General features: G+C 40.9%; 1 protein-coding gene across 3 annotated transcripts in view; it reads right to left on the bottom strand.

Moving 5' to 3' along the window:
- Positions 1-5,849, bottom strand: part of sema3d (sema domain, immunoglobulin domain (Ig), short basic domain, secreted, (semaphorin) 3D) — a 44,571-nt gene extending 38,722 nt beyond the window's left edge. The window contains exon 1 of one of the 3 annotated variants that reach the window (XM_086108721.1): positions 5,560-5,849. The gene's annotated coding sequence lies outside the window, so the exon portion shown is untranslated. The remainder of the gene's footprint in view (positions 1-5,559) is intronic. The other 2 variants (XM_086108719.1, XM_086108718.1) reach the window with 2 other exon arrangements.
- Between the last annotated feature and the right edge of the window lie 7,864 nt (positions 5,850-13,713).

Raw genomic sequence — 13,713 nt, 5'->3', positions numbered from 1 at the left:
TTCACGTCATATGTAGTTAAAATCACTGTGGGGGTTTTTTTGGTGGCGGGGGGGGGGGGGGGGGGGGGGGGTTGAGATCCATTATAATGCTAGTTTTAGTAAAACTTTATAAAAAGATAACATAGATAGTCGGTGTGCTGACATACAGCAAGATAACCTGAGTACAAAAGACGAGATGCTAAGGCTGGCCCTTCTAGTCCGGAATAATAAGATCTGACTAAATGTCATCGTGAAAACAGTTACGATTACGATCAAACAGAAACCTGAGGGGGGGAAAAAAAAAACAGGTGGCAATCATACAACATTTTGGCAACATTTTCCACAACATTTGCTCATGTTTTTAACCACAGTGATTGGCTCCGTCTGGCTCAAACATCAAGGCAATATGCAAAATGTCATTTATTTGAGATGTTAACCGCACATATTACTTGCATATTTTTACGATTACACGTCATCCGTCTGGTTTTTGCTAATCAGCGTGAATGAAAACTACATCAGCCAAATAATTACAATGTGCAGACATCTCATTGTCAGAGGATCTTTGAAGTTGTCAGAAAGGAATGTAGTGTAGTGAAACACATCGCAGCAGATAAAGCCATTGAGATGTTTTCCATGGAAACTGCGACAGGGCTCACTGCCATTAGGGAAGTTTGAATGTCCCACAGCTGTTTACCTTCTTTTAAAAACTCTAAATCATAATTCCGCGAGCTCTTTGATCATTGAATGATCTTTTCGGGGGGTTAGATTTATGAAGTGCAGTCACGGCGTTGCATGTTTTGCATCAGTTATTTCATTACATCACTTGGGGGGGGACAACCTCAATCGAAAATCAAAGAATGCCTCCATGAGAGAACGTTCCAGTCTTTAGACCACACCACAGAATATGGATAGAATTCCAAACCTCCAAGTTACGGCCAGTCAGGGTTTTAAGTGCTTTTTAAAAGGAGACAGGCACATTCTGCTCTCCCCTATGCCAAGCACATAAGGATTTTAACAGGTTTAACATTCCTGATTGTTGCCGCTGTCGATTTTCTGAGCAGAGTGGGGAGGTAACGTCACTCTTGACACACCCCACACTACAAGATAACTGCTCAGCATAATCTTTGAGGTGTCCGACAACGGGGCATTTGCTGACTTTGATCGCCATCCGGGGAAGGAAAAAGCCTAACTTTGACCTGATTGTCAGTATATTTGTAGCTCTGTTTAATAATTTATGATCATGAATATTAAACAGGCTTAACATTGTTGATTTTTTTGGCCCAACCATTTAGTATGCGGAACATAGAGAAAACACCGCAGGATAACCACTCAAAATCGTCTCTCCGAGATATCGGAAATCTTTGTTTATTTTGATCATAAGTGAAGGAAAATACTCAACTCCACTTTATTTTTGGAATACTTCAAAAACAACCATAGGAGCACAAGTGCTGTACAAATTTGACCCGGTATGTGCGTGTCCTTGATAAAGGTTTGATGATCATGAATATTGAACAGGTTTAATGTCTGATGACCCGGAGCATTTTCTGAGCAGATCAGGGAGGAACACCCCGACCGCAGGATAATCTCCTCACATCATTCTCACAATTGACCTATGGTCACTTTGATCATAAAGGACGAGAATTACCAGATTGTCGGCATTTGTTGACCTCGCTTAAGGATTTGTGATGGAGAACATTGAACGTGTTTAACAATTACGATTGCCATCCTGTACAATTTTCAAGGCAGAAAAGGGAGGAAACATTACACCCCATGATAATCGCTTAAGATAATCTTGAGAGACATCTGACAATCGGGCCTTTGCTGTCTTTGATAGCAAGGAAGGGAAAATGCTCAAATTTGGTGGGATTGTCAGCACCGCCTCAATCAGAAACACTGAATACTTCAGGCAAATCTCACATTTTTGTTAATAGTCTCATTGCATATCATGTGGCAGTTTAATCCATAACTCTTTGTCCCCACTAAGCAGGCTCGATATGAAAGTGATACAGTGCCGGGTCAACAACTGCGGGCTCGAATAGAAATATGGAATGTTACTGGATCTGGTGTTTATCACTCGAGACGGCACAAACCCAAAGCGGAGACAAAGTTGTATTGAAAACACAGACGAGGCCTACGTAATTGAGACGCGGATGAAAATGCCAAAAGGCTTTGTCAATGCGGGACAACAAAACATGTAACTCTACACACAAGCGACTAGGCCGTGACCCCGGCCGCGCCGCGTTGAATTTGTATGAGCGCGCATGTACTGGCATATGTGCGTAACCTAATCCCTTTCTGAGGTGAGCAGATGGGAGCAGCAGGGCATGAAAGTGCTATGTGACAGCTCTAAGTGCTCTCACTTGTCTGTCTGCCATCCAGAGGAAAGCACAGTAACACCAGTTGGAGCTATGCAAGCACCATCCGCTTCTATTGTCCTTTCGCTCCAAGGCCATACCCACATTGGATATTTTTACAGTATATGTGGTTTGCACAGTACATTTTAAGGGTTTAGGGTTGGGACTTTTTTGGGAACATAAATTTTAGCTTTTTGTCTGGGGGATTGGGGTGGGGGTGGGGGGTGTCGTTCAGGTTTCCTGATTTGTTTGAAAGTGTAGCTATGGAAATGAGCAAAAACGAATCCCATTAAAAGTATGGTAAGGTACCATCATAAAATGACTGCTGGGTAATATGGGACCATTTTGCCCTTTGTGTGTGTGTGTGTGTGTGTGTGTGTGTGTGTTTTTATCCTCTGGTTTGCAACAAATCACTGTCTTCATACTGGTAATGATAGAGACATGAAACGTCAAATCAATCTCATGGTCATAATCATTCCAGTTCCAGTGCTGCACAACCCGTGAACATATTTTCACCAGGGCAGACTTGTTTTGGCCCCAGTTGAGTGAAGGGAAAATAACTATTCTATTTTTTTCACGTGGCTTCAGAAAGGTACATCCTGAACTATTTTTTTCCACAGACCAGCCCGAGCCAGACAGAATGTCTGCCTGCAAGCAATTGGCACCTCGTCACCGTGGACTCGGCAAACTTCGCAATTGACGTACATGTGCCCTCTGTACAACGAGGCTGGACTTTTGGGACACTGAGCTTGCGTACAAACTGAACGAGCAAAAAAAAAAAAAAAAAGTGCATCACTGCTCGAGGCCAAACGGGAGAAAACTTAATAACTTATGACAAGAGCTCTTTCCCATTCCAGAACTCGAATAGAAAGTGGATTAAGACGGAGCACATTGTTACCTGTCAACACGTCCTCATTTTAGACTAGGCGGGCGCCATGCGGGGACGAACACGGCAATGATATCATTTTTGGAGTCGTCTTTCTCTTGGCAACTTGTCAAAAACCTCCAACGTATCTTCAGAAATTCACATTCTGTATTCATTTGACAGTCTCCAACCTCCACCCCGCCCCCCAGCGTCCTCAAGCTCCTTGTAGGGGAGTTGCAGAAAACCCTCAATCCGAGTGGAGAGCGGGGCCTTCAGACAAAAGCCATAAAACTGTCTCGCGTTTGCTTTTGTCTGTCGCTGCGCAGTGAATATTCCACACTCAGTCCTCACCAAGTGGAATGTTTGACACACGGTGACTGTCAGCAGTATTTCGGGGCGGATGTGCATGCTAAAAAAAAAAAACGTGACAGAAGCCCTGCACTGCACACTCGTAAAAACAATGTACTGTCACTTGAAGATTCGAGGTGTTTATGTCACATGCATCGTAAAAAACATCGAAAGGCAATGAAATTCTTACTTCCCTTTACGAGTGTAGAAAACGAAATAAAACCGACGACTCAAAGATTTCTACACGACTCACAGCTGTATGAAACACGGATGTGACACAGCAAACTGGATTTATACTGCAGGTCCAAGTGCCCAATTCAGATTTTAATTCCTGCATCTATTTTTTTTATTTTTTAATGTTGGCGTATTTCCATAAACAATTAAATTGACATATCTCTGAAGGGAACACATAAAACAAACCGCATGTCTAGACTTAACCAAGCAGCGACGAGTAATAATACATAAATAATAAATTTTGCATCATGTTTAGTTGGCCTGGGCTGACTCTTCCCCCGATTAATTTAAATGAGGCTGACCTCCATATTATACCACTGGTCGCCATTATTTTGCTCATTTAATGATGAATATAGCTCTGTTTAATTGTTGATGTTCGTGTTTATGCTGAACTCGCATTATTGGCAGATGGCCAACACGTTTTGGGTTTTCATCTACATTCGGAAGAGGGCTGATTCCGATCTCAAGATATCCGATACCATGCACCCCCGCCCTCCACCAAACCAATTATACCTCTTTGTGTGTGTGTGTGCATGTTCTTTTGTCATACAATACAGCAAAACAATGTGTAATTTATATTACTTAAGTTCCAAAGTGAATACATTGAGATGAATAAAAAGCTTGACATGCCTCGTAGCGCTTAGCATGTTTAGGGACCTCGGCCTCTTTCCAGCACTATTAATACCTGTTCAATCATCACGCTACTTTTCTTTTTCGACACTGGATCCAAAATGACACCCTCTAATGGATTCATTGCTGAATTCCAATGCAGTGGACCAAGTAAACACACGTGTTGATGAGCCATAATGGCAACTATCCATCCATCCATTTTCCAAACCGCTTATCCTCACTAGGTTTACAGTGCTAAAAAAAAAAATGTCACGCAGCACCAGCACCCAATGCGTAGTTTATGTTACAGGCAACAGCTGACTTGAATGAACAACAACTAAAATATTTGTGGATGTTTCAGTTTGGGTTTATACACTGGTATGTAGAAGCTCTTGAACACCTTCCAAAGCATTTAAAAATGTTCTGTTTTCTAAATAAGCTTAAAAACATGAGTAATGCATATGATTTATTGATGATGAATGTCACATTTCCTTAATGTGATTGATTTCCGACTCAATTTAGGGCATATAAAGATTAATTCATTTTGAAATTTCTAATTTGTTTTCAAAAAAAGTAAAGCTTACTGGAAAGAGTCTGTTTCACAGCATATCATGATCCAAGGATGCTCTTTCAGTCCAATCAGTGGTCGTTGCCTCATAGATACTTTGAAGCGTTATTGCAGCATCTCAACAGTTCTCTCTGTTGACATTTGGAGTCAAACTAATCATTTATAACACTTTGGGGGTGCAAGTGTGGGGATAGCACAAAACACATCACATTTTCAACCCCAAACAAAAAAAGTTGTTTTTGTTGAAATTTGGATGAGAGACAGAACATTTGTAACTCTTTGATTGGGAACGCATAAGAAGTTGGAGTTCTGGATAACAACACATTGGCAACATATCATATGAAACTCGCAAACTTTGTTCACAAACAGCACCGTCATTAAAAACAATGTCAATGAAAGCAAATAGGTCATACTTGACACTTTAAAAGTTGGTTTACAACCTTCAATAAGTTTCTTTAAAACAATCAGGTTGGTGTTGTGATAATTCCATTTTATTCCATCATCATATGGAATAAGATGAAAAACCAAAAAATGAGATGCAGTAGTGTTGATTTTTAAAACTGTGTCTACATGACAATGACATCATCAAGCTTGCATCTTACCTTCCTCTCTCACACACGACACATGCCCGTCCGTCCGTGCCGCACCTGAAAACACTGCCGCTCTGCTCGCTTTCCTCGCACACAGGCTCAAAAGTCAAAATTGAAGAAAAAAAAAAAAACAAGAGAGAAACAGCAGCAACAGATGACTCTGCCTTCCTCCCAACTCCAAACACACACAAGCGATCCTGTCTGATACAGTGAGCACTTTTCCCCAAAATGTGTCCACTCCCCTTGAATCCAGTGCTCTTGAACTCTCGCTGCACTCCTATCGTGTGTTTGCATGTGTGTGCATGCATTTGCATTGGAGTGTGTGAGTGTGTTAGGCTGCAGGCTCGCCCCTAGAGGGACAGACTACTCACTTCTAATTGGGGCCCTCAACTCAGTGGGAAGGGCCCTTGAGCATCTGGGCGTCTATAGATGGATGGATAGATATGGAGTGGTGCCTTGACTGACTTGAATTTACTTATTGAAATGCCACTAACCTGTTACAGCCCTACACCGCGAAAAAATGTCTCAGGAGAAGATTTGAGGTTTCACTGGATTTGCTGGAATCTCATAAGAATTTGAATCCTTATGCCTTTCTTTGGAGTCTTACAAGATTTTCTGAAGTCTCACAAGATTTCTCACGAAATTTTGAAAGCTTTCACAGCACTCTTTGAACTATTCGATTTTCTGAAGTCTCATGGGATTATCCGATATTCTCAAGTTTTACGAGTTTTTCTGTATTTGATGAATTGTTACATTTTTGAAGCCTTAGAGCACCTTTGAGGTCTCACAGAATCTAGTGAAATCTTGAAAGATTTGTGTATTTTCAAGCTTTACTTTGACTCTATGATAGTCTGTGCAGTCTTGCGAGATTTTATGATGAAGTCCCACAATGTTTTTGAAGTTTTACAAGATTTTCTGTAGCCTCACAAAATTTACTGACACCGTCCAAGATTTGCTGGAATTTCACTTTGATATTTTATGAAGTCGCATGAGATTTGTTGAAGGCACAAGATTTTCTAAAGTCTAACAAGATTTGCTGCATTTTCCCAAGATTTCTTGAAAACATCAATACACAAAACTTTCTTTGAAATCCTAAAATTTCCATCAAGTCAGAAACAAAAGTCCTGAAGTCTCAAAATATTTGCAAAATAGCTCACTTTTTAAAGGATTTCACAGGATTTGCAGCAATCAGGGATAGAAGTCTCATGAGATTTACTGTCCAGTGGGATTTTTATGCCATGCAATTAACGTCTGCTTTTTCGTAATGTTTAAAACACTTTTTTTCTCTGTGGCTTTCGACTCAGTAAAACTTTGTTCCATTGTTTTGTTTTGTTTTTTGTGGTGTTTACCCCATTTTTATGTTAAAATTATGTTGTTTTAACAATCTTTGTTTTTGTATGTCTGATTTTTACTCCATGTACATTACTTTGTAATGTTGTGACTGTGGAATTTAAAGTGCTCTATGAAAAAAGTTGAGTTGAGTTTTGAGGTCTTTTTTTATTTTTTGTCGGGAAAGCTTTTTTTTTGTCATGCCACTGTGTTTGTGTACCATGAAAAGCTGAATGAGTGAATAGCGATCAATAAAGAAACTCCTCAAAGTAGCCATCTCCACTTTTCCGAACTGCCAATAGACACACAAAAACCGGGTATGGTGCTATTCCCATCTCTGGTTTCCAACTTCAAAGGTGACTGGGCGCAGCAATATTATGGATATGATTTTTTTTTTTTTTTTGTGGAAGGTATTTCCGAATTACTCACTGAATGATTGCAGCCCCATTTGAGGATGAAACAGATGTGTCAGTCCAGCCGACTATTATGTATCCATGGAGGTGACTGCAAGTAAAGTATGATTTACTGAAAAGTCCCACAGCTAAGAAATGTTACTTTGATTTATGGACTATAATGATGAAGGATGTGAAAAAAAACATTACAATTGGCTTGGTGGGTTTTTTTTTATGTCTTTGTGGCTTCTCAATGATCCAAGTGAGTAACCTGCAAAGGTTAAATCGAGGGAACTGGAATTAATATATGTTTTGACTTGGGGCTGTTTTTGCCTGTTCCCCAAAAACATTCAAAAATCACTCGGGCATTGTTGTTATTAGGCTAACGGAATTGGAACCTATTCATGCAAATTCATAGTAATTGACTGGGATTTGATGGGATTTGAATTTAATTTAACCACATGCTCTGTAAAATGAATGTACTTTTCTGCCATTTTTCTTGTAAATAAGTCACATTGAAAAATCTGATTTTTGTTCAACTGTATTTCATTTGTCTATTAAACTTCCATTTGAAAGATTCCTCATTCATTTCACTTTATTCCCTAAGATTTACTTTGGAACATCTTGCAATCCAAATGATGCCTCACTATCTCCCTCGGAAATCGTCATTTTCCTTTTGCAGGGTGGGGCGACTTGGCCTCACGTCTACCAGACAGGAGTGTGCGGCCTTTGTCCCCAGACTGATTTCTAAATCAACATTGATTTCTTCGGCCCCGCCTGCCCACATGCACACGCACGTTTTATTGTGGAAGTTTCAAAAAGCAAAGCACACTCAGGGGGTTCTGTTAATAGTGATCTGCAGGTTCGGAGTTCATTGCTTTTGGGATGCCTGACAATGCACTTTGAAGTGGGAAGAAGTCATTGCAGTTGTGGTCCTTTTAAGGTTGAGCTACCTTAGAGGGGGAGGTTATGGGTTAAAACAGAAACCTCCCTCCCCACTGGGAGATTTAGTCGGGGTGTGGACTTCCCCTGGATAACACACACACTCACACACACAATAAATCTGTTCGTGATGAACAGCATGGATGACACATGTATACGTGGGGAAATAAATGTCGTTTTTTTTCCAGCATTCTGTGTTACAGTATTACCTGGATTTGGGCAACTGTGCACCATCACTGCACAAATAAATCCCTGAAACACACTAGTGTTGATATTATAACATTATTATTGTCTCAGCCCTAAAAGACACATAATGTGTTTTTTCTTCATAACACATTCAGTGTTGTTCACTCCCACCGACATGTTTACACAAAGCATATCAAATATATGTGTTTATTTTGTTTTTGGAAGAGGGTTTGCAAAGCTTGTCTGTGAAATTCAAGTTTGTAAACCACTATAATGACGAAAGATAAAATTTCTTGATGGGTCTCTGTTCATCAGGTTCATTATGAGCGAGAGGGGAAAAAAAGTGGGAGTTGCACATGTTTCGGCACCTCATACTTGAACAGACTGACATATCCATCCATCCATTTTCTGATCCTTTTATCCTCACGAGGGTCGCGGGGTGTGCTGGAGCCTATCCCAGCTGTCTTCGGGCAGTCGATGGGAAACACCATAAACTGGTTGCCAGCCAATCGCAGGGCACACAGAGATGAACAACCATCCGCACTCACACCTAGGGACAATTTGGAGTGTTCCATTAAACTGCCATGCATGTTTTTCGAATGTGGAACGAAACCCGAGTACCTGGAAAAAACACACGGGGAGAACATGGACACAGGAAGGCCAGACCCGGAATCAAACCCTGCACCCCTGCACTGTCAGTCCAACACGCTAACCAGTCGAACACAGGGCCGCCCACAGTAATATACTGTTTGTATGGTATAAATGGTGTGTGTCGCTGTCATGATCCTGTCTTGTTTATTTTTCAGTGTGCGGTGGGTTTGGAGGGTACGCCCTCCAGAGCTGCACCTGTCTCTAATCCTACTTATCCATCTGCCCATATAAATTTAGCCACACCGACAACTGGTTTACAGATTATTCAGTGCGTGCATACATGCGTGTACGTGCCACACCGTCGATCGGGGGAGATTGGCTGCTTGAAAAGTAGTTCACTCAAAAAAGGTTGGGCACCCTTGTTTTCAAGCTTTGTTTTTTCTGTCCTTTTTGTGAGTTGCTTTCTGGCACTGACACAAGTCATGGAAGAAGAGATTGTTCTGAAAATATTCTGACTTTGGAGTTGGTGTCAAAGGCCACTAGCGTGAAAAAAAATGGTGTAATGCGGAAGGTGTTATTTTAGAACACCTGACGACTGTCTTGACAAGTATTTTCTATGTTGTGCTGATCTCACCGGTCTGTGAAATGCTGCGTTGCTGTGGTAAAGCATACACACTTTTTTCTCCTGAGCTGGGTTGTGTGTAAAAGGCAAAAATATGCGTAGATGAAAACCAGATGTTCCAACACGGATACTTTAGCAGGATCCCAGTGTAAAAAGATAATAAGGCTCTGACATTGGATCTCATTGCAGTATATTGGTGGGTGTAGTAATGTTGTGGTTACTGTTGTAAATTAATTGTGGGATGTTTGTGGGTCTCGGGGAGACTCGTTCCCAGAGCAGCTGTCAAATTGTTTAAAAATCCAGAGTGAAAGCTCTGTCGTAGCCCAGCGAGGGGTTCTTTCATCCAATTAGGCCTAAGAGGGCTTCATCCAAAACAAAACTGCGAGGAACAGGACTTTTTTTTTGGTCATATTTTTTTGTGTGTGGTTTTGCAAAGGCACTTTCGCTGCGGTGTGGCATTTGCATGAGGCAGATGATGTTCGTGCACACGGAGCTTCTTTTGATGGATGCTTACTTTTACGTGGACGGAAGTGTCCTGCTGCTTTCCGTAACTCCATATCCTTTGTCATGGTGGAAGATTTTCTTCCCTAAAAGTTATCCGTCGCTACTGGTTTGAATGCAGTCTCTACCACACGCTACTCCACCTGACTCTACGCTGCTCCACAACTCCATCCATGCATCCCTACCCCTCTACTTCTTCTGCAGCATGATCCTGGCTGATCCCTCACAATCCCTGCTACACGCTGTACAGATTTTAAATGATTTACAATGCAGACAAGCCTGTTCCTTAGTGAGAGGCAGTGGCAGACCCTTCTGTACTCTACGATGCAAAAAAGGTACAGAAGACGTACTTAAAGATGTATGAGTATGTCATTGTTAATGGCTTCTCTTGATGCATTTATACATAATGGGGAATAAAAGTATTAATAATGATTCAGTTGCTGGTTTGGTCCGTAACATACCAGATAGTAGGCAAAAATGTGGGTCACTGTTTCTCAAAGTAAAAGCATACTGTATGTTTGCAAATGCCTTATTTTGATGAAACACAAAGATAATCAGTCTGCCTTCATGGAGGACAACAGAAATAAGAGAATATTTACTGTTGAGAGGCTGAAATTCCAAAAATTGGAATTTTGTTGAACAAGATCTCTCAACAATTAGTCGAGTATCAAAAAAGTAATTAGCGATATTAGCTAATCGACAAGTTCTTCTGTAATTGCTGCACCTGCAAAATTCGGTTGTTATCCAATGATGTTCATGTTTTCGATTGCTACATGGAGCACAATTACCATCTCGGGCTCCATTATCAGCTCTGTAAAGAAGCAGGCGGCCAGCCAAATACTTTCCCCGTCAAAGGGATTAACGCATATTATGTTGGCAAAACTTTCACTTCTTATTAATGTGTTTGGATTGTGTAAGTGGCTCGTAGCTCTCTTCTCCTAGCAGTTGACAGTTGATACAACGCAGAGGGTTAATTTATAGTCTCCCCTTGGCCGAGAGGCTTTGCAAAATGAGGTGTGAGCGCACAAATGCCTATGTTTTATTAGAATCCTGACTGTCTCTTGGTTGTTTAGAGAAAGTTTTTTTGTTTGCCCCCCCCCCCCCCCCCCCATACAAGCCCGCATGCAGCAGCGGGAGGTCAGCGTGTGTGTGCTTGTGTGTTGCAGGCGTTACAATCTGTGAGTCATTTCACGCTGTAATCAGGAAGATCTGCTGCGAGGGACCGCGCTTGCTCACCGAGGCAGCTCCCACACAAACACAATCGGCGATTTTAAAAGGCAGGTAGCTTAGCTCTCATTTGTTTATCTTGAGTAGGTGCGATGCCACCTATCATGCAGAAGCTGGAGCAGCTATTAATCAAGGTCAGACGTTCGATCATGGAAATGATCTCACGTGAACGAAACCAGTGAAACAAGCGGGTACTATTTACAGGTTCACTCACAGTACCAGAAAGCCACAGAATGCAAACAAATGTGTACCCAACACATGACAACAATCACCACGCATTTGTATGAAATGTCCAAATAGAATATTTTGAATCTCGTAACTGGAATGGAAATACAATATCAAGGTCAGAAGCAATTATATTATGTAATTGTCACGTGGTGTAATCAGGACGAAAAGTTGAACTATGAGAAAAAAAGAGATATTAACATTAAAAATATATATATTTTAAAAAAATCATACTGTACGAATCCTAGCTTTTTCTGACAATAGTTGATGTTTGATTAATTTATAATATTACAAAAATAATATTTTGTTTTGTTTTTGTAGAGAGAAAGGTTTAATTGTAGAGGGAGCACTTCAGAAAGGAATGGGGGAAAAAAGAAAAACAACTCTAGGTTGTCACTTGCAGTGTGCCACTGTTTTGGCCTTGAAAATTGTAGGACACAAAAGGGAAATTGAGGCGAGCGCTCTTTTATGTGAGTCAACAATCCCTCCACCTCCACCATCACCACATCCATTACATCGAGTTGTCCATTACAACACTCCACATTTCCACACTATATACCTCTAACTGCACCCATCCTTGAATATTTACACAAACTGCCTTCCATCTCTATTATGTGATTGCTCTTCCCCAACAAAATGTTAACTATATTGAAAACAAACAAGATTCAGTGCATTAGTTCATATTGGGCATAGCAAAACAACATCGACAATTACTTCAAACATCGGCACACTGCAGCCACCGCAAAAGCCACACTGTTCAATTAAGTGCTCATAAACAAAAAGGGCCTTTTGGGAGGAAACACATCCAAGTGCGGAGAAGCAGCTCTACATGTTTATTTATCACATCTTTGGCTTTGTTAGTGATGGCCGAGTGCCTGAGGGAGCGTGTGACCATTTATTTATTTACAACTCAGCTCACACTTTCGTTCTGCCGCTTTCTCATATTAATGTTCGCCAGGATACACATACAATCTGTGTTGGAAGGGAACCAAATACAAATACATTGCTGCCTCGTGGTACGAGTTTAATTTGCTCCATGAGCACATTTGTAGCTCAAAACAATCTTTGCCCATGGAAGTAAAAGAGGCAGAGGTTAAACTTCTGCCTCTGAATATTGTTATATTATCTGTATACATTTGTTGCTTCACCGTTTGTGTTTAGATAACCATATGTACACAACATGTAATTCTCTTTGTTTTATGTTTAGTTTCCAACTTGGTGTGACATCAAGCAGATTGAAGACTTTTTTTTTCTGAATAATTGTTCACTATCTGTCAAACTGCTCCTTGTTGGGAAGTGAGTTGAGTTGAATTCGCTGACACCATACAGTACGTGTATCTCAAATTGTGGCTCGCAACCCAAAGCAAAAAAATGGTTGATCGTCTGCTTATATCTCAAGGCAATATTCATTGCTGTACCCCTGGAAATGGTCAAAATGTGCCCTAAATTGATACTTTAAAGCAAAATGTTTGATTTGTGACGTTTTTTTTCAGACATGGCTTCTAATGATGTTTTTGTTGGTGTCTTCATGCTACAAATACCCACCGAACTTCACATTTGTATTTGTACAAGAAATAGACGGCACTGCAAAAATAATCCCCAAATGTTGGGAATGTGATCAAAATGTTATTAAATGGTCAGGTAATCCCACAAGTAAAAACGGGAAACATTCCCTAATCTCCTGCTTGCAGAAGCAAGGAGGAAAGAACCAATCATGGTGTGCCTGAGGAAATGGTCTGCTCTGTTATCTTGTCTTCACTTTTATAAATAAATGTTATTTTAAGGAAAATGTTGCTCTCCCTCCCACCTTTGAAAAAACTCCTGATTTGCTTTATCCGCACTGAAGTTCAGCAAATAAATGAAATAGATTTTCACAGCCAAAAAAACACACCGCTGTCATAAAGGTGCTTTCCTGTAGCTCCAGTTTGGGGCGTTCATTTCTTTTGGCAGGATGTGCAGACTAAATAGTTGTGCTGACGTCTGTCTGGGACTCTGACGGCCCCTGACATTCCTCTCTGCTGAAATAAACACGACGTGGATCTCATCTCGATAACGTCGGCGGTGCTTCTGAAGGAGGACCGAGAAGCTCCAAAGGAGGACAATGCATTAATTGGACCCACAGGACAATTTTGAACGCATTGAGCCAGCCTC

The sequence above is a fragment of the Hippocampus guttulatus genome, chromosome 4 (assembly GCF_054856545.1).
Source record: "Hippocampus guttulatus isolate MCC_2025c chromosome 4, RoL_Hgut_1.0, whole genome shotgun sequence".
NCBI lineage: Eukaryota > Metazoa > Chordata > Actinopteri > Syngnathiformes > Syngnathidae > Hippocampus > Hippocampus guttulatus.
Note: the sequence above shows the minus strand (reverse complement) of the source record. Positions and strands in the feature narration are given on the sequence as shown.